Genomic DNA, 23,905 nt, shown 5'->3' on the forward strand with positions numbered 1-23,905 from the left:
GTGCGCTGGGTTTTGGTTTTTGTTCTGTCATTCTGCCTTTTTGTCACTTTTGTGCTTACTTTTGCTTCTTTCCTTTTGCTTTTCTTTTCTCTCCTTTTTTTTTTTTTTTTTCTTTTCTTTATATATATGTATATATGTCTCTCTTGTTTATTGTTCCACTTTAACCACCCTTTGTGGTCTTCTTTCCTTTATTTTCGGTGCCTTTACCCCTTATATTTGTCTTCTTGGCTCTTTTTCGCGCTCCGCCTGTCTTCAAAATGGCCGCCGCGCTCGTTCTTTGCTCCTATTGGTTCATATGCCTGTCTTCAAGATGGCCGCCGTGTTCTCGCGGGACTTCGCGTCCAATTGCGGTGCTGCCTGACTCCAAAATGGCCGCCGCGCTCTTTTGCAGTTCCTATTGGCTCTCGCGCCTGACCCCAAAATGGCCGCCGAGACTCTCGTGGGTCGCGAGAGCTCGCGCTGCTTTTCTATTTTAATTGTATTTCGCGCTCTTCGCTTGGCGCTTACCGGAGGGGTTGCTTTTTCTTTCCTTTCCTCTTGCAGCGGTCGGGGTGGGCTCCCGCGTCGCTGCTGCTCATTCAATGTTGCTGCACTCCTCCTTCAGGTCACGACGCGATCCAGGGTGGGCTCCTGGTTAAAATCGCGATTTTTCCACGTCGGATGATTCCGATCCCGCCTCGTCGCCAGATGTCGTGTTCCTAGCCCCAGGAATGCACACAGGACGCCAGCTCTTCTTACAGGTACCTTTATTGCATTATAGGATCTCGTACATAGCTCTGCATGTCGGCGACCTCTTGCCCCGAGGTCCTAGCCCAATCTGCCCTCTGGTACCCTCCCCTGACCGGATGTGGTGTCCGGTGTCCCCTGTCCCCAGCCCCGAGTTCGCAGGGTCCTAGTGCCATCTCCTGGGCACTACAGCATCTATCATACCCTACAATTTATAGTGTTATTGGCAATCTCACCTAAAACTATAAACTTCATTTTCAAATACCATGCACATTTTTAGGACGAGCCGGAGCAGCACATGCCCTGCTCTGCAAAGCATGCTGTATTAAGGTATGGACGTGAAGTTCCGCCCACTCTCCGCCCAGTTTTTACATTGGCTTGTGTCATTGTCCATTGTAAACTGTGGCTTTTCATCAGTCAATAGGCTTAGTAGTTCCTCCTTAGTACCACCTTTTCCCATTTTGTAACCTCCCATGAGGTCATCAACTGTTACGTGTGTTGTTGCTTGGTAGGCTTTAATTACAGGCTCTAAGCACTATTTTCTCAAAGAGCTTTGTCCTGCCTGCTCTTACCGGCAGGACAGCTCTCTCCTAACACGTTTGCAATGCAGTAGGTCTCGCATTTTCGAGAGTTCAAGCTATTGGTATTGTAAATGACAATGCCGTTATCTGTTTTTTTTAAAATACATAAATAAAAGCATTGTCATTTACAATGCCAATAGCTCAAACGCTTGTTAATGCGAGACCTATTGCATTGCAAATGTTTGTTAAGAATATCACAAAACAGGAACAAAATTGCACTGTTTACTCACGTGTGCATTCTTTAAATTAATTAGGAATGCCAATCAACGATAATTCTGCAAGCATCACAAACGCTGCCTTATAGCCCCCTGTGGCACAATTCACCCTGCATACTTTTCTTTCAATCAGCAAAGCACAATATAGATGGATGTGCAAGGATTCTGAGGTTATCTGCTTTCATGGCTACTTTAATTAAGCATGGCCGGCTCATGGATTGGAGTAATGAGTTGCCCTATTTTCTTTGGTATGCAGTAATCTTGTGAAATCGATGTCCTTGTATCCTGGAGGTTCTTATTTCGTTGCAATATACCCACAAATGGGAAAAGGTCACCAGGTGTCTTGTTCACCAGGCCAACATCTATACATTTCAGACCACTCACTGGTGCCAGGCACTCCTGGCCTGGTTCAATCAAATTTTGCACTGATGCCAGGCAATTTTCCACTGACATTTGCACCAATGACATGTGCAAAAGCAACATCTGAGCTGACTGCCAAGTGTTTGGAAGGTCATGTTGTATCAGGAGTCAGGATAAAAGTTGGTTTCGAGGCCAACCACACCCTCCTGTGCTGCAGGCGCAGACCTAGACCTGTCTAATGCCCTCGATCCCATGCAAACTGTGTGACCGACCCAGCACAAGACCTTCTTCTTCCTCCTTTCTATTTTTTCCTTTCTCACCGTCGGGGAATTGTACCCCTGTACGTTGTACCTTGTATATATCAATCTCTTTTTCAATAAAAAATTACTGAAATAAAAAAACAAACAAAAAAAAAAAGACTTCCAAAAGGGTCATCAATGCAAACCTGCCCAGCACTAGTGCAATTTACTTCACTTATACCAAATTGAGGCCCATCTTTTCCAAGATTTTACATCGCCCTTGCACCACGAAAGGGGGTAAAATGGTGGTGTTAACGCGGGATTTCTGGTTACTAGTTACCTTACCAGATCCCAAACCAAGTCGACTGAATCGTTGGTACCTGTCGTTCAGTAAAAGGTAATCTAACAATAAGCCAATCAATGTATGAACTTACACCACTCTAAATGACCACTGACCAAATTTAAGTTTCAAAGATTTAATATAAAGTCAAAGATAACTGAAGGTACAAACTTCTCAAAATGAGATTCAGAAGATAAATTGGTATCACTATGAACATGAACTTTTTCAATAGTCTGAGTCTGAAAAACAGAATAATGAGTACAATTTCAAAAAGCATAAGTGTTGCCAAAATGGATACAAGTTGCAACCTCAAAGTCATTACAGAAAAGAAAAAATTAAGGTTAGTCTATCCCTACACTACACTAAGTGACATCCCTACTTAACAAGATCTTTACCCCTCTAGGTGTCAGCCGTGGTGATTTCCTAAGAAGATCACGCACTTCTCTTTGTTTCTTCTCTGATGATGGGTCTCTCCTGATCAGCCTATCTGCCTACCCATCCGCTTCCTTAGGCTCCCAAAATCATCTGCTCTACTCTCCTCCCGGGTCGCTTTCCCTAATACCAAATCACATTTCCAATAGAAACGCCCCTTGGGACGCCCCTCACGTGGTACATCTTTGCGCGGTAAACTCCATGATGGTACTCTTCAAGACCCTCGTTATAGTTGACCTTGGTTCCCAGGCTTCTTCTCCAGTGCGCTGATACCCCCTGAAATTCCTGGAAACTCCTACAGGCCTGCGCCAAGCGCCACTGAACAAAGCCCCTTTCATTCTAGCTGATTAAGACCCTCGCACCTGCATACAGTCCGTCCTGCAGTGGGCCTCAAATTCCAGACTCCACCATATCTATAGGTCGTAAAATATAATCGAAGCTCTGTACTTGGCACCTCTCGACTTCTCCTCTAACGAGCACATGGCACATCAAAGAGACATCACTATCAGTTCAGGCCTACTTGATTTACATGAAGCGGGTCCCTGCACTCTGAAAACATTTTACTTGATTTAAACAGCATTCTCAACCAACATACATTTCTTAAAGTACACATCTATAAAGCATATTTTTTAAACTTAATTCGATAATACATTTGTGGAAGAACCAGGTTAACTCCATCTCACATTATTTTAGCAGCACGTTTAGATTTGCTGTGAATTGCCATGAGGCCTACACATTATACTGGTTTTGTAAAGCTCTATTCAACTCTAACATGATTCCTTTAACATGAGAACATGAGGTTTTCATATTCATCCCAAACATTTCTACATTAGTCTCACACAGTTATGATTATTGTTACTCTACTTAAACATTCTATGCATTTCACCACTGAATATAAGACACTCTGTGTATTTCACTTCTAAATATAAACACTCTGGTGCAAAGTACATGTTAACTAACTACGTGCTTGTAAATATGGTGCACTTATACATTTTTCAAACTTGTGCTCTCTCAATCCCCCCTTTGATGACCTTCAGGGGTCATCACCATCAGGACACCATCACAAAATGTAGAATCTTTCAAAGTGAAGTCGTGGCAGTGCCACCTCTTTTCATTGTCTCTAATGCCTTTAGACTCCTGTATTGTGTGTCCTGCATCGCTGTCAACTTTTCCTCCTGTTTTCTCATAGTTCTCTGTAACCTATTTGCTCTATACCACTGATACAAACGCACCAATCCCCACAAAGTGATTACACAAATCACAATTATGATGATGGGTTTCAGTATGTACCAAACGATACCTTTTCCTAAGTTGGCAAACCAACCTCCAACTTTACCCATTCCATGACCTACTTTTTCCCACACGTTTATCTTTGTCAGATCCTCAATTTCGTAGTGTATGGCAGTGATGTTTCGTATATACTTCTCTAGAGGTTTTGAATTGTCTGGAATGTAAGTGCAGCACTCCTGGACCTTCAAAGCCTTACAGACTCCTCCCTCTTTAGCTAACAGAACGTCTAAAGCAAGTCGGTTCTGAAGAACCATTGCCCTAATCGATTGCATCTCACCTTCTATCAGCATCAATGATCTACCAGTACTGGCAGATAGCCTATCTACAACTGTAGCTAACCTCCTGATCTTAATGTCATTCAATATCAGTCCTAAGAAAGGGAATGCAGCACCGAGTACATCTCCAACTACTTCTGCTGCACCCAGCCCTCTCTTCCACCTAGTTGGTATTTCTTTCTTTGTCGTTTCTAAATTCTCAACATGATATATTTTAGGGAAGACAACAGCCAGATAGCATGATCCGTACCAATTATCTGGTAGCTTCACATAGGCATTTCTTCCACATACAAAATATACATTTGGAATTGCTTGCATCCCCTTCAAAAAGTCCTTAGAGTAATACTCCAGTTGAAAGGCATGTTCACAATTGACTTGACCTACATAAAAATTCTCATAATAGGAGTAACTCCTGTGGATGCACAGTTTCCCCCGTTTCTCCTTATCTAAAGCAATTGGACCAATACTACCCTTTCTTTGGTGTGCCCTTTCCTCCTTGGTCCAATCTGTTTCCCATTGTCCTGAGGCCTTCAGAATCTTCTGCCTCCTGTATCTAGTATCTACCTGCCCTATAAACTTTTTCTCAATTTCTGACACTTGACAAGTCAGATTATTTCTTCGGGCATGTGAAGTATCTAACGTTTTCCATGGAATAAACCATTTGTGTAATCTGTCTTCGCTTTTGTAATAGTCCCACTTGTTCAAATGCTTGAAATTCGGGACCTCTGGCAATGTCGAGTCGAAATTCGAGAAATAATACTCAAATCCATCTCGTCCATAAAATATGCTCAACAACAAACTACATGTAATTCCATATGTCAATGGAAGATGATGGTATCTGATACCCTCTTCTACCGAAGCTGGTAATTGCATACAAACGTAGCAATTCTTCACCTCCATGGCGTCAACGTATTCATAAAGCAATTTAGCATAAGCATTTGACTTGTAATTTCCCTGTGACTCATCGGTGTGTAACCTTTTTATTTCTGCATCTAACACCGCTTTGTCTTTATCATTGATGTTTCCCTTATCATTAACAATAGGAGTTCTCGGTGTTGACACTCCCTTGTCCTCCTTCACTGCAGTTGCATCTCTCTCGTGTCCCACTATGTATGAGACAGTAACCACTAAAACTATCAGGGAAATCACCACTCCCAACAATGTGCCAACTATACATTTTGCCCTGCGGTTCGGGTTGCCAGCCTCCATGTTCTCAAACAGTGTAGTTCTTGACTTTCTTCCAGCATTCACTTCTTCTCCTTTCTGAGCCAAAAGTCTTTCTTTCTCGCAATGTCTCTCTTTTGAACACTTGGAAGCTTGACAATTTATTTCCGCAAAACAGTTCAAAGTTCGGTAGAAACAGACAACCCTAGCCCTTCTCCGTCCGCTATAAGGAAACCCCTACCACTTTTCTTCTTCCACTCGGCGCTAGGTTATCTTGCAGTAATTTTTACAAAGTCTTTTCAAGAGTCTTATATCCGTCTGAAGTTATGTATGGTTCAAGGAGTGACACTACGTCTTCATAAATGTCTTTTCAATCTCCACTCCTGGTACTATCAATTCTACATCCACAGCTACAAAGGGGTCCGTTCTGACCAGGATCACCTTCTTCACTTTCCCAGTTCTACGCCCCTTTGAAGACATTTACAACAAGGTATTAATCGACGACAACAAGTGGTCCAAGAACTTCCACTATTCGCTCAATCATTTCTAGTCGAAGAAGAGTTCCCTCCAACACTGGATATCGTGAACAGCAAACCGGAAATTCAACAGTCTCTAAAATCAATTTTCTTATTCCGCTTAGGAGAGGAGGATAGACGATGTTGAGTGTCAGCAGTCTTTCGGCCTCCGCCCCCGGTAGCAGGAACAGTATTTGTATTGTGATTATCGGATCAGTTCTGATCAGGTTCACTTCCCTGATCCTCCCGGTCCTGTGTCCCGCCGACATCTGCAATGAGGTAGGTCCAATCAGGAGTAGAGTATCTTCTGCTAGGCACTCGTACCCTCCTTGACCTTCTAAGACCTTCCTCAGCTTGATCCTGAGTATCTTCTTCTTGATCCGAGTCTTCGGATATAGGAGCAAGCGTTTCTTCCTGAGCCGACCTCAAACTTAGCCTCCTGTCCCTTCCCGGCCAAGTGGCAGCCTCACACCTTGATCTCCTATATCTCGTTCTCACACTCGGTTCTTGATCACTCTGGTACTGATCTGTGTCGGACTCGTATGCACTGCTGTTCTCTCCTTCGGTTGCGTCCTCAGTCTCACTGCCGTCCTGCCTTCGCTCTTCTTCTGAATCCGATGCGTTCCCAACTTCTTCCGACACCCCCTCAGCTGCTGCAATCCCTTCTTGCGACCCTTCTTCCACTTCCGGGCTTTCGTCTGGGATAGGAGCTGTTTCTTCTAGAGGTGCTGGAACTCTTCGAGTATGGGATGCATGGATCCAATTTGGCAGCCCCCCGCACTTCACTGCGGTGTTCGTTATCAGGATTACCTGAAAGGGCCCACGCCAGCGAACATCTAGGCAGTTCTTCCGGACGTGTTTTTTAACCAACACCCAGTCCCCTGGATTCAGGTCATGACACAGGTTCCTCGATGCTGGAACTTCAGCCGCATGCACCTGAAGGGACACAGAATGGATGGCGTCAGACAGTCCTTTACAATAGTCCAAGATCAGATCATCTGTAATATTCAATAAGGCAGTAGTTGGAACTGTGGGAAGTCTCATGGCCCTCCCCATCAGAATCTCGTGTGGAGAGAGACCTGTCCTCCTGTCAGGGGTGCTGCGCATGCTCATGAGCACTAAAGGAAGAGCATCTGGCCAACTCAAAGATGTGGATGCCACCACTTTAGCCAATCTATTCTTCAAAGTGCCGTTCACTTGTTCCACAATTCCTGAAGCTTCTGGTCGATAACTACAATGCAGCTTTTGATCGATATTCAGTGTGGAGCACAACATCTTCACTATTTCGCTGTTAAAATGTTTTCCTCTGTCCGATTCCAAAGAGGCAGGCACCCCGAAGCGCGGTATCAACTCCCTGAGCAACAATTTAGCCACTGTGAGTGTATCGCACCTACGTGTAGGGTACGCTTCAACCCATCTGGAAAATACGCATACAATCACCAACACATACCTAAGACGATTGACTCTTGGCATTTCAATAAAGTCTAGTTGCATTCTATTGAAAGGCCCCCCTGACCTCCCAATGTGACTCAGTGTGACTGGTGTTCGTTTGCCTACGTTCAGTTGTTGGCAGGTAACACATCGCTTACATACTGATTCTGCTGCTATTCTAAATTTAGGGCAATACCAAGTTTGCCTAAACACTCTCATCATAGCATCCCTTCCTAGGTGTACTGGACCATGTATCTCTCTCGCCATGGGATTAGCTAATTCTTCAGGTAACACAGCCCTCCCATCTGCTGAAACCCAAAAATCCATTTCGCTTCGCACACAACCTGCTATTTCCCATGCCTTTTTCTCTGTTTCAGGTGCGTTCTCCTGCATTATTCTTAAATCCTCCCAAGTGTCTACAGTTTCTAACATCATACTTAATTCAGTCTTTTCTTCTGCACCTTCTATTTCCACCTTTGAGAAAGAATAATTTTGTTCCGCACAATAGCGTGCGACTTCATCAGCGTATCTATTGCCTTGTGACACAAAATCTGTATTCTTAGTATGAGCTACACACTTTACGATTGCAATGTCAACTGGACCTTGTAATGCTTCTAACAATAATCGCACAAATTCTCCATTTCGAATGGGCGAACCAGAGGAGGTCATGTAACCCCTCTGAGACCACAACTGCCCGAAATCATGAACCACACCGAAACCATATTGGCTGTCAGTGTATATGGTGACTCTCTTTCCGTTTCCTGCTATGCAGGCACGAGTTAGGGCAATGATTTCTGCTACCTGTGCGGAATGTACTCCTTCCAGGCAAGCGGCTTCCACAACTCCAGTAATGGTACAAACAGCATAAGCTGCTCTCAACCGACCAGTATCGTCTCTTAAACATGAGCCATCAACAAAATAAATTTCATCGGGGTCAGACAACGGCTCATCCACAATATCTGGTCTGGGTTTCGTGCATAGTTCAGTCACATCAAGGCAATCGTGGTCTTCACATCCTTCGCCTTCTATTACAGTAGGTAATGGCATTAAAGTAGCAGGATTCAAGACAGAGCATCTCCTGAGAGTCACGTTCTCCGCGGCAAGAATAACTTGCTCGTAGCGCGTGAGCCTACTATTGGTCAGATGCTGCGTCTTCGTCCTGGTCATTAGCAATTCAACTGAATGTGGTACATACACCACTACTGGATGTCCCATCACTATACTCTCGCTCCTTTCAATGCTGACACCCGTTGCAGCAACGGATTTGAGACATCCGGGCAACGCTGCGGCTACTGGATCTAATGTAGCCGAAAAATATGCAACTGGTCTACGGGCATTTCCGTGGGTCTGTGCCAAGACTGACAAAGCACATCCCTCTCTCTCACAGCAATAGAGTGAAAAGGATTTCTCATAATCGGGCATTCCCAGAGCCGGAGCACGACATAAATCGTCTCTCAGCTGTAAAAACGCCACCAGACATTCTTCATCCCATGGTACCGGATCACTCACCTCCTTGTGCGTCAGTTTCTGTAAGGGCTTTGCTTTCAGTGAAAAGTTAACTATCCACTGTCGGCAGTAGCCCACCATTCCTAGGAACATTCTAACTTCTCTCTGTGTTGTGGGCGCATTCATCTTCATTATCGCCTCAATCCTCTCTGGGGACACCTTGCGTTTTCCTTTTTCTAACCGGTGCCCCAAATACTGTACTTCTGTCAGACAGTACTGTAACTTGCTCGGAGATACCTTATGTCCATTTTTGGCTAAATGGTTCAGTAAGGCAATTGAATCTGCTTTACAGGCTTCCTCTGTCTCTGACGCAACAAGTAGGTCATCTATGTACTGGACCAGAACCGAGTTCTGCGGCAGTACTAGATTTTTGAGATTCTTCTTCAACAACTGGTTGAAGATGGATGGGCTGTCTGTGAATCCTTGTGGGATTCGACACCATGTTAAAACGCGATCTTCCATTTTAAAAGCAAAAAGATACCTGCTCTCTTCATCCAATGGGATGGAAAAGAAAGCCTGGCAAAGATCTATCACTGTGAACCATTCTGCTTGACATGGTATTTGAAACAATATCACTGAAGGATTCGGTACCACGGGACAACATGAAACGACTATGTTGTTAATTTTTCGTAAATCCTGCACTATCCTGAATTTCCCGCTAGGTTTCTGCAAACCCATAATCGGGGAGTTACAAGGACTACCCACGATTTCTTTCAGTATTCCCTGTTGTATCATTGACTCGATCACAGGTTTTATTCCCGCAATCGTTTCCTGGGACAATTTGTATTGAGGCGTTCTTGGAAACTCAACATTTGGTTTTACCAGAATTTTTACCGGTTCTACCCCTTTAATCAATCCTATATCTTCTCCTGTGAAATCCCATACCTCTGACGCCACTGCATCTCTTAAATCTTGGGGAAGATCTTCTACAGTCAGAGTAGGATATAGTTCTACACAGGATTTTGAATTGGCCACCTTAAAGGTAGCATCATCGTCGGTAGTCTGTACCTCCACTCCTTGCGGGGTGCAGTATATGGTGCAATTCAATTTGCACAACAAATCCCTTCCTAACAGACATACCGGACTCGAGTCACAAACCACAAACTGATGTTCGTTCATATGATTTCCTATTTTCACAGACACTGGTTCTGTCAAGGGACTAGTCAGCCTTTTGTTCGCGACTCCTACCACTTGAATTGTTTCCCCTGACATCGGCAAGTCTGGAACCATCGCCGATCTCAGTGTTGATCGAGTAGCCCCAGTATCCACCAAGAACGTAGTGGGACACCCTGCCACCTCTGCCTCAACAAATGGCCCTCTTTGATCCACTTCTAGGACTGCCCCGAGGGTACAGTCCTCTTCACTGCTCACACGTTGTCCTGTCAATGGATCAATGTAATAACACTTTTCTTCCTCGATGAAGAGAGGCATCTGCTTAAAGACCTTACCCCCTGTCGCTACCTTCGGTGGCTGTGGGAACTGGGCCCGTGGGGCCGAAGTCCCCCCTTTGGCCACCTTGCCTCCTGGAACTGTCACCTTTGGAGTTGGGACTTCTTGAACCTGCTCTTCTACTTCTAGCTCTCCATTTTCAGGGTTAAAGGGACACTCGCGTCGCCAATGCCCCACCTGGTGACACTGATGGCACTTTGTCGTTTTCTTTAAAGTGGCAAAGTCTATCCTAGGTCTCTGCCCTTCTTCATTATCTTTGTTCTGACCGTTTGGTTTTCGTCCCATCCCCTGCTTCTGCTGGCCACCCTTCCCAGCGGACTGCATTTGCACCACCATCAATTTCTCCTTTAGATTCTTGGCTTTAGAATCTATCTCGTCACTACAGTACCTCGCATAACGTAAAATCTCATCTAGTGGTTTGTTCTGCCAACAGATTAAATGTTGCTGTATCATCAAACAAATATCAGGTCTCAACCCCAAGACAAACTTTGACACAAACTGCCCTATGTCTTTGGGATCCATTACATCTAGTCCACTGTATTGCTTGAATGTTTTCAATAATCTTTCATAAAACTCATGAACTGTCTCCTTGGGTTCCTGCCTCGTTCGGTCTATTTTCACCCAATCTATATCCTGCGGTGGTACCTTATCTTTCAACCAAGCTATTACTCTTTCATACTTTCGCATGACAATCTCGGACGGTCCATTAGTCCGAGCATCCCTCACTGGTTCAGTATTTGGCCATTCAACACTAGTCTTGCACGGGGTCCACAAATCAGATTGGACCACGATGTCAAACAACGTGTTCAAATCGATCCACAATACTTTCGAGATCTTGACAAACCTTTCTACCTGCTTATACCACTCTACTGGATTGTCCCTCAACTTCGGAAATGAGTTGGTAAATGCAGCTAAATCTCCTCTACTCCAGGGTACATGTACATAATTTCCGTTTGATATTTCTCGCAAAGGGAATGCCTCCATATGCATTACCCTTCCCTCGGGGGTCATCACATTTGCACTTCGTCTAACTGTGCCCTTTTTCGACCACCTTTCTTCCCATTTGTCCAATTCTCTCCACACTCTTATCCCTGATACCAGCTCTCTTATGTGTGTTTTTAATCCAGTAGTTCTCTTCTCATCTAGATCCTGGTCTGCGTACTGTAATCTGTGGTTACTCTGCAATGCCCTTGTCCTAGATAAATCCACGGCATACCTGTCTGCCAAATCAGTCAGTTTCTCATGAAACGCTCTAGCTTTCCTAGTAATATCCTTTGCCATGAACAATAACTCATCCTGTTCATACAATTCTATCCTTTCCAAAGGCAATGTTCCATCTATTATCTCATCAACATCTGATTTTAAACTAGTAACATCGAGCCTTTTTGCCTTAATTTCAGCTTTCAAGACACTCAATTTAGCTCCTCCATCCGCATCTCTCCCATCCCAGCTCCGAGATCTACGTTTAGGTATTGGTGAGTTATAGGGAGTCCACCCCTGTTCCCATCTCTCTAGGTCCCATGCCTTTCCATCTTCTCGGGGTGGGTGGTGAAACACTCCTTCATGCCTCCTAGCCTCTCTCTCCCCATCCTGACTAGTTTCACGGGATGCAGGGTAAGATGTTCCATTACTCCCTCTTTCTTCACTACTTCCCTGTGATTCCCGATTATTCGAGGCGTGGCGGGACCTATCGCTGTTCTCCTTTCTCCAATGTTGGACGTTTTCTCCGAGTACATGATGGAGGCACCTAAATCTATTCTGAAAAGCCTGTACCATTTGGTCTCCTCCTTTCTCCCAGAGACGGGACATCTCCTCACACTCTACACTCCTACTATTTTGCTCCTGCTGTTCCCTCTCCTCCGTAGGACGTGTAACTCCTCTATTCTCTTGACTTTGGCCTTCCCGCCCCTGACTGCTTTCGCTGGCCCCACAATGAGATACGGTCCCATTACCTCTGCTTTCCCATTCTGGTTCTGTTCTTGACCTATTACTCGGGGCTACTGCGGACCCATCCCATTCCCTCAAATCAGCTCTTAATTCTGTATAGGACTTTGGCCGCGGTCCCCTTAGGTCCATCGGTCCTCTCTGACCTCCCTGTCCTGTGTTGGGACCTACAGATGTATCTAATGGGGTGTTCCACGTTACCGAACCTGGCAATTGCTTCCATGCATTTGTCACGTTATTCCTCCTTTCCATCTCGATCCTTTCTCTATCCAATTGCCTCTGTTCTTCCTCTCTATCTCTCTCTGGGTTATAGATCGATACTATAGGTCCTATGGTAACAGGCACTTGAAGAGCATCTGGCAATCCAAAGGACTCAACCCTTTCGGTGGCTGGCGTTTTCTGCACCACAAACCTTCCCACTACACTCTGTACTGTGCTGGGTTGAGGTGTCTCCCCACCTTTGGTAGGTGTCCATTCCGATATAGGGAGTGGTGTATACCCCTCAATGGCATTCCCATCTTCCCTTGCGAGCCCTCTATCTTCTATCACCCCCACTCTCGGAGGTGGTCTATCCATTAACAATCTGTTTATCAGATTGTCTTCCGACTCGCTTTCCTCGTCTTCCTCCATGAGGTTTCCTCCTCCTGCCACCTCCCTCATCGGATACATTTTTTCCACCTCAATAACCTGTACCCTCCACCGCTTTGCTTCCTCATCCCATTTAGAATCTCGCACTGCTCTTACCGATCGCGTCAGTCTTTGTTGACGCCTGTTCAAATTTCTGTCATGTGCCGCCCTAATCCATGCATTAAGGGCCTCAAACTGTGTAGGTCTAGGTGAGGGTTTCAATGAGGACATAGTTGCTTTTAGCCGATGTAACACCTCTAACTTAAACGTCCCGTACTTCGGGAACTGCATTTCCTCATTCCCTTCCGTAAGCTTATTCCAAGCCCCAGTCCATAATATCGTATGCAGCCCCACATTCGTTGCCATATAATGAGCTGGTGTACCCTCCGGCGGAGCCTCTTCCCCGTAATAATGTTCACTTCTTTTTCTTTTAAAAATCCCTTTCAAACACTTAAAACACTTCATGATTTCGCTCTTTCTCCGCGGTTGTTTACTTCCTGATGATATTCCACCAATCTCAGCCCCGTTCTCACTAACTGGCCTATCCGTACGCGACTTTCCTCCGACGTCACTCTAGCCGCCCAACCAGAGCGCGGCTCTAGCTAACGTCACACCAACTGCTCAATCACAGCGCGGCTCTATCCGACGTCACCCGTCCCCCTTCGCAGCAGTTCCCCTCCTTTCTCAGCTCGTCTCCTCGGTCATGCACGCGTCCCATTCATACTCTGAAAATGATTACTTCCGTCCAAGCGATCACCTTTCTTGACTGTACGCCCACAGTCTTTCCCTGTAGTTGTCACCTTCTTGGCGAAATGTACAATCGCCTTCTCTGATAGGTTACTCACCCGCAGTAACTTTCGACCAGCGTCCGTTACTCATACACTCACTCTTACACTCCCCCTATCTTGGATCCACGGCGGTCAATGGTACCTCGTGACCTCCGTACTATGGTCGACAACTACCCTGGATGTTCGATACACCCAAAACCACTTAAGCTCTGGCCTGAACTTAAGATTTCACCAGTTCACCCGTTTACCAGGTAACCAGCTTACCAGGTTGCGCGCGCTCACAACCTTCTCTCATTCACACTACAGGCATTCAACTCCGCAAGACATTACAATACAAATACAACACAAAACACCGCAATCTGTTCACGCATGACCCTTTTTATACTCACTCTCCTCCGATACTGCTGCTTTTCTCGCACCGTCTGCACCTTTCGGCACACGATTCTTCCGCTGCTCGTTTCTCGACGTCTCGGGGCCTTGGGGTAAACTAACCTCTCTAGATTACCTTCCTCAAGAAGATAACCATCCTCACTCTGCTACCAACTGTTAACGCGGGATTTCTGGTTACTAGTTACCTTACCAGATCCCAAACCAAGTCGACTGAATCGTTGGTACCTGTCGTTGAGTAAAAGGTAATCTAACAATAAGCCAATCAATGTATGAACTTACACCACTCTAAATGACCACTGACCAAATTTAAGTTTCAAAGATTTAATATAAAGTCAAAGATAACTGAAGGTACAAACTTCTCAAAATGAGATTCAGAAGATAAATTGGTATCACTATGAACATGAACTTTTTCAATAGTCTGAGTCTGAAAAACAGAATAATGAGTACAATTTCAAAAAGCATAAGTGTTGCCAAAATGGATACAAGTTGCAACCTCAAAGTCATTACAGAAAAGAAAAAATTAAGGTTAGTCTATCCCTACACTACACTAAGTGACATCCCTACTTAACAAGATCTTTACCCCTCTAGGTGTCAGCCGTGGTGATTTCCTAAGAAGATCACGCACTTCTCTTTGTTTCTTCTCTGATGATGGGTCTCTCCTGATCAGCCTATCTGCCTACCCATCCGCTTCCTTAGGCTCCCAAAATCATCTGCTCTACTCTCCTCCCGGGTCGCTTTCCCTAATACCAAATCACATTTCCAATAGAAACGCCCCTTGGGACGCCCCTCACGTGGTACATCTTTGCGCGGTAAACTCCATGATGGTACTCTTCAAGACCCTCGTTATAGTTGACCTTGGTTCCCAGGCTTCTTCTCCAGTGCGCTGATACCCCCTGAAATTCCTGGAAACTCCTACAGGCCTGCGCCAAGCGCCACTGAACAAAGCCCCTTTCATTCTAGCTGATTAAGACCCTCGCACCTGCATACAGTCCGTCCTGCAGTGGGCCTCAAATTCCAGACTCCACCATATCTATAGGTCGTAAAATATAATCGAAGCTCTGTACTTGGCACCTCTCGACTTCTCCTCTAACGAGCACATGGCACATCAAAGAGACATCACTATCAGTTCAGGCCTACTTGATTTACATGAAGCGGGTCCCTGCACTCTGAAAACATTTTACTTGATTTAAACAGCATTCTCAACCAACATACATTTCTTAAAGTACACATCTATAAAGCATATTTTTTAAACTTAATTCGATAATACATTTGTGGAAGAACCAGGTTAACTCCATCTCACATTATTTTAGCAGCACGTTTAGATTTGCTGTGAATTGCCATGAGGCCTACACATTATACTGGTTTTGTAAAGCTCTATTCAACTCTAACATGATTCCTTTAACATGAGAACATGAGGTTTTCATATTCATCCCAAACATTTCTACATTAGTCTCACACAGTTATGATTATTGTTACTCTACTTAAACATTCTATGCATTTCACCACTGAATATAAGACACTCTGTGTATTTCACTTCTAAATATAAACACTCTGGTGCAAAGTACATGTTAACTAACTACGTGCTTGTAAATATGGTGCACTTATACATTTTTCAAACTTGTGCTCTCTCAGTGGCGCAAAACCTAAATGAGATTTATAAAGACACTCAAGGCCACATTGTACGGCCCTACGTGGCCTGATAAATATAGAGTAATGCACGGCAGCGCAAATCGCTGCCGTGCATTAGTCTGCAGCAGGGTGGTGTGCCATGGGTGGAGCGTGGATGTCCCCTCACATCCACCCATACATTCTGATACATTCCCAGATTTACCAACATTGGTAGACCTGGGAATGCATCAGAATTGTGCGCCTCCCAGCTAGAGGCTCAACGAGGAGAAATATCTTTATTTCTCCTCGTTGTTTCCTCTTTCTAAATGTGCTGAATTTTGCATCACACTTAGAAAATGCCTCTGAGGATTGGTTTTGTGCAGGAAGGTGTCCCTTCCTCCACAAAACCAATCCTGCCTACAACACAGACACACTTGCACCATGTTGCAAGGGTGCCTGCATTGGTACTAGGCAGTAGTTTGTGCACCAGCACAGGAAGAGAGCAGGAATGCACCATATCATTTAAATATGACGCTGCGTTGCGTGAAACCTTGATAGATATGCCCCTTAGTCTTTTTCTCTTACTCAAATCTTATCACTGCATCTCTCCAGGCCTCGTCTGTGGCAGTACAGGGTGCCAGGCGTAAGTAAATAAAGAGGGTTAATCAGCAGAGAGGTGGAAGTGCTGTAATTCACTGCACTCCATATTTCTGTTAGGATGAAGACATAGGGCCTCATTTAGATCTTGGCGGACAGGTTACTCAGTCGCAATGGTGACGGATATCCCGTTTGCAAAAATATAAATCCCATCGGATATAATATGATTTATACTTTGGTGGACTGGATATCAATCCCCACTGTGACAGAGTAGCCCATCCACCAAGTGGAGAGGGGTGGTGCAGCGGTCAGGGCAGCTGACTTCGGAGCACAGGGTTCACGGTTCGATCCCGGCTCCAGCTGCAGCTCAGCTCAGCACCATGTGACTCTGGGCAATAGCTCACTTGATTTCCACAATGACCCCCAGCGCCTTGAGACCTGAAAGGGTGAGTAGTTCGCACTTTACAAATACGGATTTACATTTACCAAGATCTAAATTAGGCCCATAGTAAAAGCGTTCCAGAGGAGAGGTACTAGGACTGCAAAATGGCTGTGTGCATCTGCCTATAAGTGCTTGCATCTCAGTAATGAGATAGCTGGCGGTGTTCTCGGCCTGTACCAGTTATCTTATTGCGAGGTGCAAGTACGAAGAGGCAGATGTACAAAGCCATTTGAGAGAACAGATCCCTGCAATTCACAAAAACAGTGGGTTTCCAATGGCAAAATGCCTTTTTGCTATTTACTAAACTCCTTTTGGTGATTCAGGAAACCCTTTCTAGATAACAAAGGAGGCTTAGTAACTCATTCAGAAGTGCAATAAGGAGGGGCCTGGAAGTGGTTTTCCTTTCCAACTGCGAATTGCAATGAGAAGTATCAATGGATTGCAAGAGCCTAAGCAGTGGCAAAACAATTGATAAGTTACTATATCCTCAAAGGAGGTGTCAACCTTTACATAAAGGCAAAACTGTGCCCATTATTGATGGCTTACCCTTTAAGAAAGGTGGCCCTTATTTTTATATTGCCAAACGGGATACTTCATCACAAACGTGACAGATATTCGGTATGCTGTAATACAACTGCCAATTGATAGAATGCCCTTGTAATACGGAGGAAAGGAAATCCATCTCATCTTTTACATCAACAGTATCCTGTCGGTCGAAATATAAATCGGGCACTGTGTCTTCAACCTTAGACAGAACGGTGGCAGGTAGTCGTCAAGAAGACCACTGCCGTCTCCCCCTCCCGACATCTCGCCAAACACTATATTTTTGTTCAAAAGCATCATTGGCTCCTTTAAGTAAAAAAAAAAGTTTTGCCTTTTGGGTATGCAAACACATGGTCGTCTACTGTTCCATACAGGCCACCCTCCCTGTGTTTGTAGCCAATCACAATGAGTTGCAAACAGCCACCTGACTGATTAATATTCATTAGGCGGCAAACAATGTTTATAACGAAACTTTTTGTACGCAGGGAATCAAAATGCGGTCGTTACAACGACCGCGTTGTGATTCCGCATAGCATTACTCCGCAAGTCGGAACAACGACTTGCGGAGGGGGGGAAGGTGTTGGATTTAAAATCCAACACCTTCCCTACTGTCCGCACAGACTGGAGTTGGAATAATAAATTATGTTATTCCAACATCCAGCGGCCCCACCTCCTCAAGTTGTTGTTCCGACTTGCGGAGTAATGGTATGCGGAATCACAACGCAGTCGTTGTAACGACCGCGTTGTGATTCCCTGCGGACAAAAAGACTGCGGGATAAGGAGGCATATTCTCATTGGGCAGGTCGTTCTGCAACCCTGGTGAGTGGACAGTTTACAACATGACATATTAGGATAGAGGTCGCATCAGAAAATCAGAGACGGTTCACAAATAAGCAATATACAATTTACAGACACTACCTGCAACCTTTCTTTTTGCACACCTGGCCACAAATGTTGTTGTAAAGCATGAAAGAAAGGGGGAGATGGATGGAATGAAAGAATCAGCGAAGAGGTTGCTTAAACTTATTGCATCAACCACATTTCAGTAGCAGTTTGGCAGGGTCATGACTAATTTGCATATCAGTGATTCATCTCTGTAATGTCAAGAAAAGTGACAACATGCTCCCAAAGTAATTATCAGTAGTTCAGAATGAGTTAAGCAATTGTATCCACCAACGTTTGTGCTATGAGTGTGACTCACCCTAAGTGTCAAAGGTAAGCTCAGACGTGGGCTCATAGCAACAGTCACATGCATATCAAAACATCTATAGCTGCTCACACTCCCTTTCAGTATTGATGAATTTAAGCACGTTGGGTTAAACTGCTCCATGTCTGGTGGAGCCGAGATTACCCTTCACGTGGGATAGTATCTTTGAGCGGGCTTGTTGCATTTTTATTGGAGGGGGGCCAGACTTATTTACATGTGACTGGTTGGTTTCAGTAATAACACAGACAAATAGACAGCAACTAAGTCTACAATTACATATGGTCATAATAACAACTGTTATTTACATTGCTTAGAAACATATTATGTTCTAGGTAAGAAAAGAGTTATTATTATTAGTAAAGTAATTATTAAATTCTAGCTTTTCAATCCATACTCGTCCAGTCAAAGGTCATAAAGTAAGGGTTATTGGGGTATGTTTCTCACAGAATGGGTGGTCAACGCATGCTTGTGGTTCCCAGCATCTGGGGGTGGAGGCACAACCCTGCAGAGACTAATTCAAAGGTCTGGAACAAGAGGGGAGGGTGCAACCACAGCTTGGGAGCCATTGCAGGTCTAGAAGAGAAGTCTGTGGTGCTACAGAAAGGTGAAGGTTGATCACCACCTATCCATCTGAACATAATGAAAATGGATGCACTGTACCTCTAGAGAACCTGTGCTGGCAGAGAAGCTTCCTGCGGCGAGCAGTCCAGCCCCGATGACCCGCGCGCGGACACTGTCGTTATTGTCCCCCTTGCAACCGTACCCTAGCTTTGCTCGCCGCACCTCGACGCGATGAGGAGAGGCTTCATCACCCTGAGTGCACGGCCGGGGCACCCAGGCCACGAGGAGAGCTTGCCGCCATTTAATCTAACAAACGCCAATTGAGTTCCTTGCTGAGGAAGGCAGGCCGGAGGAGGCAGGGCCTGAGCACAATAAAGGCGCCTTCTCAAGAGATCTCTACACTCATGTCTTGTATTAGCGTGGGGGCAGCCAAGGCAAGGTTCTCACTATGAAATGCACACTACAGGGCCAGCGGCCAAGAGCTGCAAGTGTCTGCAGGAACTAATATCTCTCTGTCACTCTCTCTCTCTCTCTCTCTCTCTCTCTCTCTCTCTATGGACACAAAGAAGGCAGGAGATGGGCTGGAGGGAAAATAAAGATGCAGTCATGTGAGGAGGGAACTCAGAGTGTGGAGAGGAAAATGAATAGAAGACCCCTGAACCGGCCTGCTCTGCGTTTAACAAAAATAATAAATATTTGAGGGGAGAGATTATTGCGAGGAAGAGGAGAAGGGAGCGGTGCTGATATGCCTGGGGTCATACTATTCGTAATAAGGAACAGAACAATCCAAATTAATATATATATATTTTAAAAACGCATAATCTTTTATTAGTTTGTATATGACTCACTGATTTACTTTTGCAAAAATTAAAAGCAGTAATAGTTACAAGAGGTCTGGCAGGTACATGGTAGCACAGAGGGATGGGGTGGATAAAGTGTTTCATAATAATATTGCGCTCTGAGCAATTCCAATAAATCATAGGGGACCAAGTGACAAAAATGTGTTATGCACAGAATCACACTGTTTGGTAAAGGGAGAGTTAGGACTGAAACCGCAGCTAACTAAAGCCATTTAACTCCTACATTATGCACAATCAAGCTTAATGTTATGACAGTTTGGCTTCCAGACAGTAAAATTAAGTCCGTTTTTCAGAATGACCAAAGAAATGCACACAGTCTCTAGTGAATGCCTTTATGTGTAGATTTGTCTCGTTCATTTTCCTAACAGAGATTTTGAAAACCTGATTGAAATTACCTGTTTCTCAGTTTGACAAGCCAAGCCGTAACTGCAAGAATTACTTTATTTAAGTTATCTCCTAATGCCAGGGCCACTAATTATAAATACAACAAATGTTGTTGCGCGTGCTGCATCGCCAAATGCGATGCAGCGCGTGCAATGAAAATCGTTTTATTTATTTATTTGTGTACTTACCTCCGTTAGGCCATAATCTGGACTTTACTACCCCCCGCCCTGCCCCTTCCTCGCCCTGTGTCACTGCCCGGCAGCACTCCCTCCAGGAGCCACTACTGCTTGTTTATCTGTGCATCAGCTTAATTGAGGTGTACCTCAGCAATCTTCCCTGAGCCCCACTCTTTTTAACATATATTTACGGCCTTTAGCTGATATCAATTGTTCATTGGGTTTTACCATGTAAATGTAAATTGATACTTGTATAGCGCACTACTCACCCGCAAGGGTCTCAAGGCGCTTGTACGAATACCACTGTGGAACCCATCCTGGCTTTCCCTGTGAGGTGTCCACTCCTGGGCACCCCCAAGGTGGAGGCCAGGCATCCTTAGCGTTGTGGGGGCCGTTGTGGAGATTAAGCAAGCTATTGCCCAGAGTTGCAGAGTGGGACTCCATGACTGGAATAGGCACCGAGGCGAGAATTATCAGGTCCGTGGAATTTTTGAGCTCAAGGCCCGCCGAGGCGGGGAATTGAACCCTGGTCCCGGGCTAGACCTCTGCATCAGGGTCTGCCGCTCTAACCATTGAGCCACACTTCTCCACCATGAAGTCCTACGCTGACGACACTCAGATTGTTGCCTTCTTGCCACCTAATAAGTGTCGAACCATGGTGAACCTTTCTAGTTGCCTTGAGCAAGTTAACAAGTGGACGGCTCTAGTTACCTCAAACTGAATGGCGACAAGACAGAGGTCTGGTGGCCGGGAACAATCCTTCTCTCTGGGACCAACTCATTTAGCTTGATGACCGCCCGTCTCCATTACTGGAAGTCAAGACCCTGGGAGTTCTTCTAGGTAAGGATCTCACCATGGCCTCGTAGGCTAAAAAAAGTGTCATGGGCCTGTTAAAAGCCTTGAGAAAGATGCTTAAATGGCTCCCCATGGCAACTGGAAGAACAGTTGTGCAGGGCTTATTCTTTCATGCCTGGATTACAGTAACTCACTCTATCTAGGCAGTCCTGCTTATGTCTTAACGCCTTGACGGCGGCCGCGATTTTGCGGAAGTGCGGCACTTCCCCAAAATGTGCGGGGCCGCGTCGGCCATTAGCCGACGGCAGCACTGGGGAGGTAGTGCTGCCGTCGGGCAATGGCGGACGGCAGCACGGAAAGGGTTAAGGAGACTGCAGACTATTCAAAATGCTGCAGCCGCGTTTTGTTGTGCCTTCCTAAATGTCAGTCCGCACGTACCCCATTTGGACGACTTCATTGGCTGCAGTCAAGTAAATAATTGATTTGAAAATTCTTTGCACAGCACATTGGATAAAGTATGCTCAGGGTTCACATATCCTGAGTCATCTTATTGTCCCATACAGCACTGCCCGGGACTTGAGATCAACCAATCAGTTTCTTCTGTCTGTTCCCAGAATTAAGAGGGCTAGAAGCAAAGGGTGATCTCAGGTTTCAAAGCTTTGTAACTCCCTCCCCATCCTTTGTAGGGACACTGCTAACCTTCTCGGCTTTAGAAAGCAATTAAAACCCCTTTCTTTTTATATAATGTTAATGCATTTTTGCACTGTTCAAGATTGTTCTTCAAGTGCTGGGAAGCCCGTTTCTGGGTGGCCATGTGCTATACAAGAAATGGAAAATAAATAAAAATAAACACCTCCTTTTAAAGTCTCGTTGCCCACGCGACCTGATTTAGCTATCTTTGCTCTAGGTATTTGACAATCTTGTAATAAAATGTCAAAGAATTGTGTTTAGCCATAGCCAAATCAGGCCGCCAGTGCTGCAAGTAACTAGACCCATAAATAGGTGCTTGAAAGGGCCACATTACAAGTTATGTTATGTGTTTTTGCAAAGCGCATTATCATCAGCGGGGGTATCCTGGTGCTGAGTTAGGGGCATATTACATACCTACTAATTACTAATTGAGCTGCATGCAGTAATTTGTAGGTCTGCAATTACATTCGATTTCAAGTTGCAGATTTCTGAATGGGTCAGAATGCACAGATTTCCATGTTTTCCCCATCCCACAATAAGAGGTATTTTTATCTATTTTTGCCCTCCTGATTTCACCAGGCATTATAAGTGTCAGACTCAATTACCACCAAGTTTGTAATCCTGTTGGGAGTTTTTTTCCCCAAAATGGGGTTACCAACCCTAATGGGATCAGTTCCTAAGACTTATGTACTGTAAGTGACCTTTGCAAATGCCGTATGGCAAAACACCATTTTGAGTTGTCTTCAGGTGGTCATACGTTTTGCATAATGTGCGTGGAAAAATATTCCTCTTGGTAACTCTTGCAAGCGCTAACTTATGGCTGGAATCATATCTAATTGATTTTGTGCCATACTTTATACACTGTGGGGCATATTTAATAACATTTCCCAAATGCAGCGAGTAAAGTTGCTATGTTGTGTAAAAGGGAGACAGCGGATATTAAGGGGCACATTTATGAGAGGCTTGCATCATGCTTGCACCACGCAAAAGTGGTACATGCATGACACAAACCTCTAAATTAGATTTATAAAGCCAAGCAAATCCGCATTGCGTGGCATTGAATGGCTTAAAAAACTCTGGAGCAAGAAAACGCAGTGCAAATCGCTGCCTTGCCTTACTCTGCACAAGGGAGGCATTCCACGGGCGTTGTGGTGGGTGTTTCCAGGCAACTCCCATGGTTTTTGAACAAGGGCTTGTAAACCAGGGACTGTGGCAAAATCCTACTCCTCCCCAGGTGAGGCGTAACGAGGAGAAATAACTTTATTTCTCCTAATTTTTTCCTCATTCTATGTGTGCTGCAGAACCACACGTAGAAAGAGGAAAAAGCCTCTCAGGATTGTTTTTGTGCAGGAAGGTGCGGGATTTGCGTGGTCTTATTAATTCCAAAATGTGCTTTTGGGTTCGGTGCTGCACCAAAAAAGTGACACAACCCTGTTGCAAAATATTAGTAAGTCCATAACAACCACTTGTCCCTGAGTGTCAAAATGTAGAGACATATACTGAAATGACCAATAGAACAGAAACATTTCAGATCTTTGCAGGACTGAGAGCAGCTTGGTCTGACTCCCTAAGATAAATAAACATTGCTACTCAAAGTGGAAGCGAGCCCCACAGGACCGGTTAACCCTTCAAGGTGATGTCAGTAATGGGGAACCATCAGCAAGATCAGCTAAGCAGAGCGACGGGTTCTGACAGTAGTCTAAGGAACTATCTTGTCCTCTAAGAAACAGAGATGACTACCAAAAGTTGTACAATACATGATGCTCCCCT

At 44.9% G+C, this 23,905-nt stretch overlaps 1 protein-coding gene across 1 annotated transcript in view; it reads right to left on the bottom strand.

Moving 5' to 3' along the window:
• NHSL2 (NHS like 2) overlaps nucleotides 1–23,905 on the bottom strand; it is a 1,069,731-nt gene that overhangs the window by 862,500 nt on the left and 183,326 nt on the right. The window lies entirely within an intron of this gene.

The sequence above is a fragment of the Lissotriton helveticus genome, chromosome 10, assembly GCF_964261635.1.
Source record: "Lissotriton helveticus chromosome 10, aLisHel1.1, whole genome shotgun sequence".
Taxonomy (NCBI): Eukaryota; Metazoa; Chordata; class Amphibia; order Caudata; family Salamandridae; genus Lissotriton; species Lissotriton helveticus.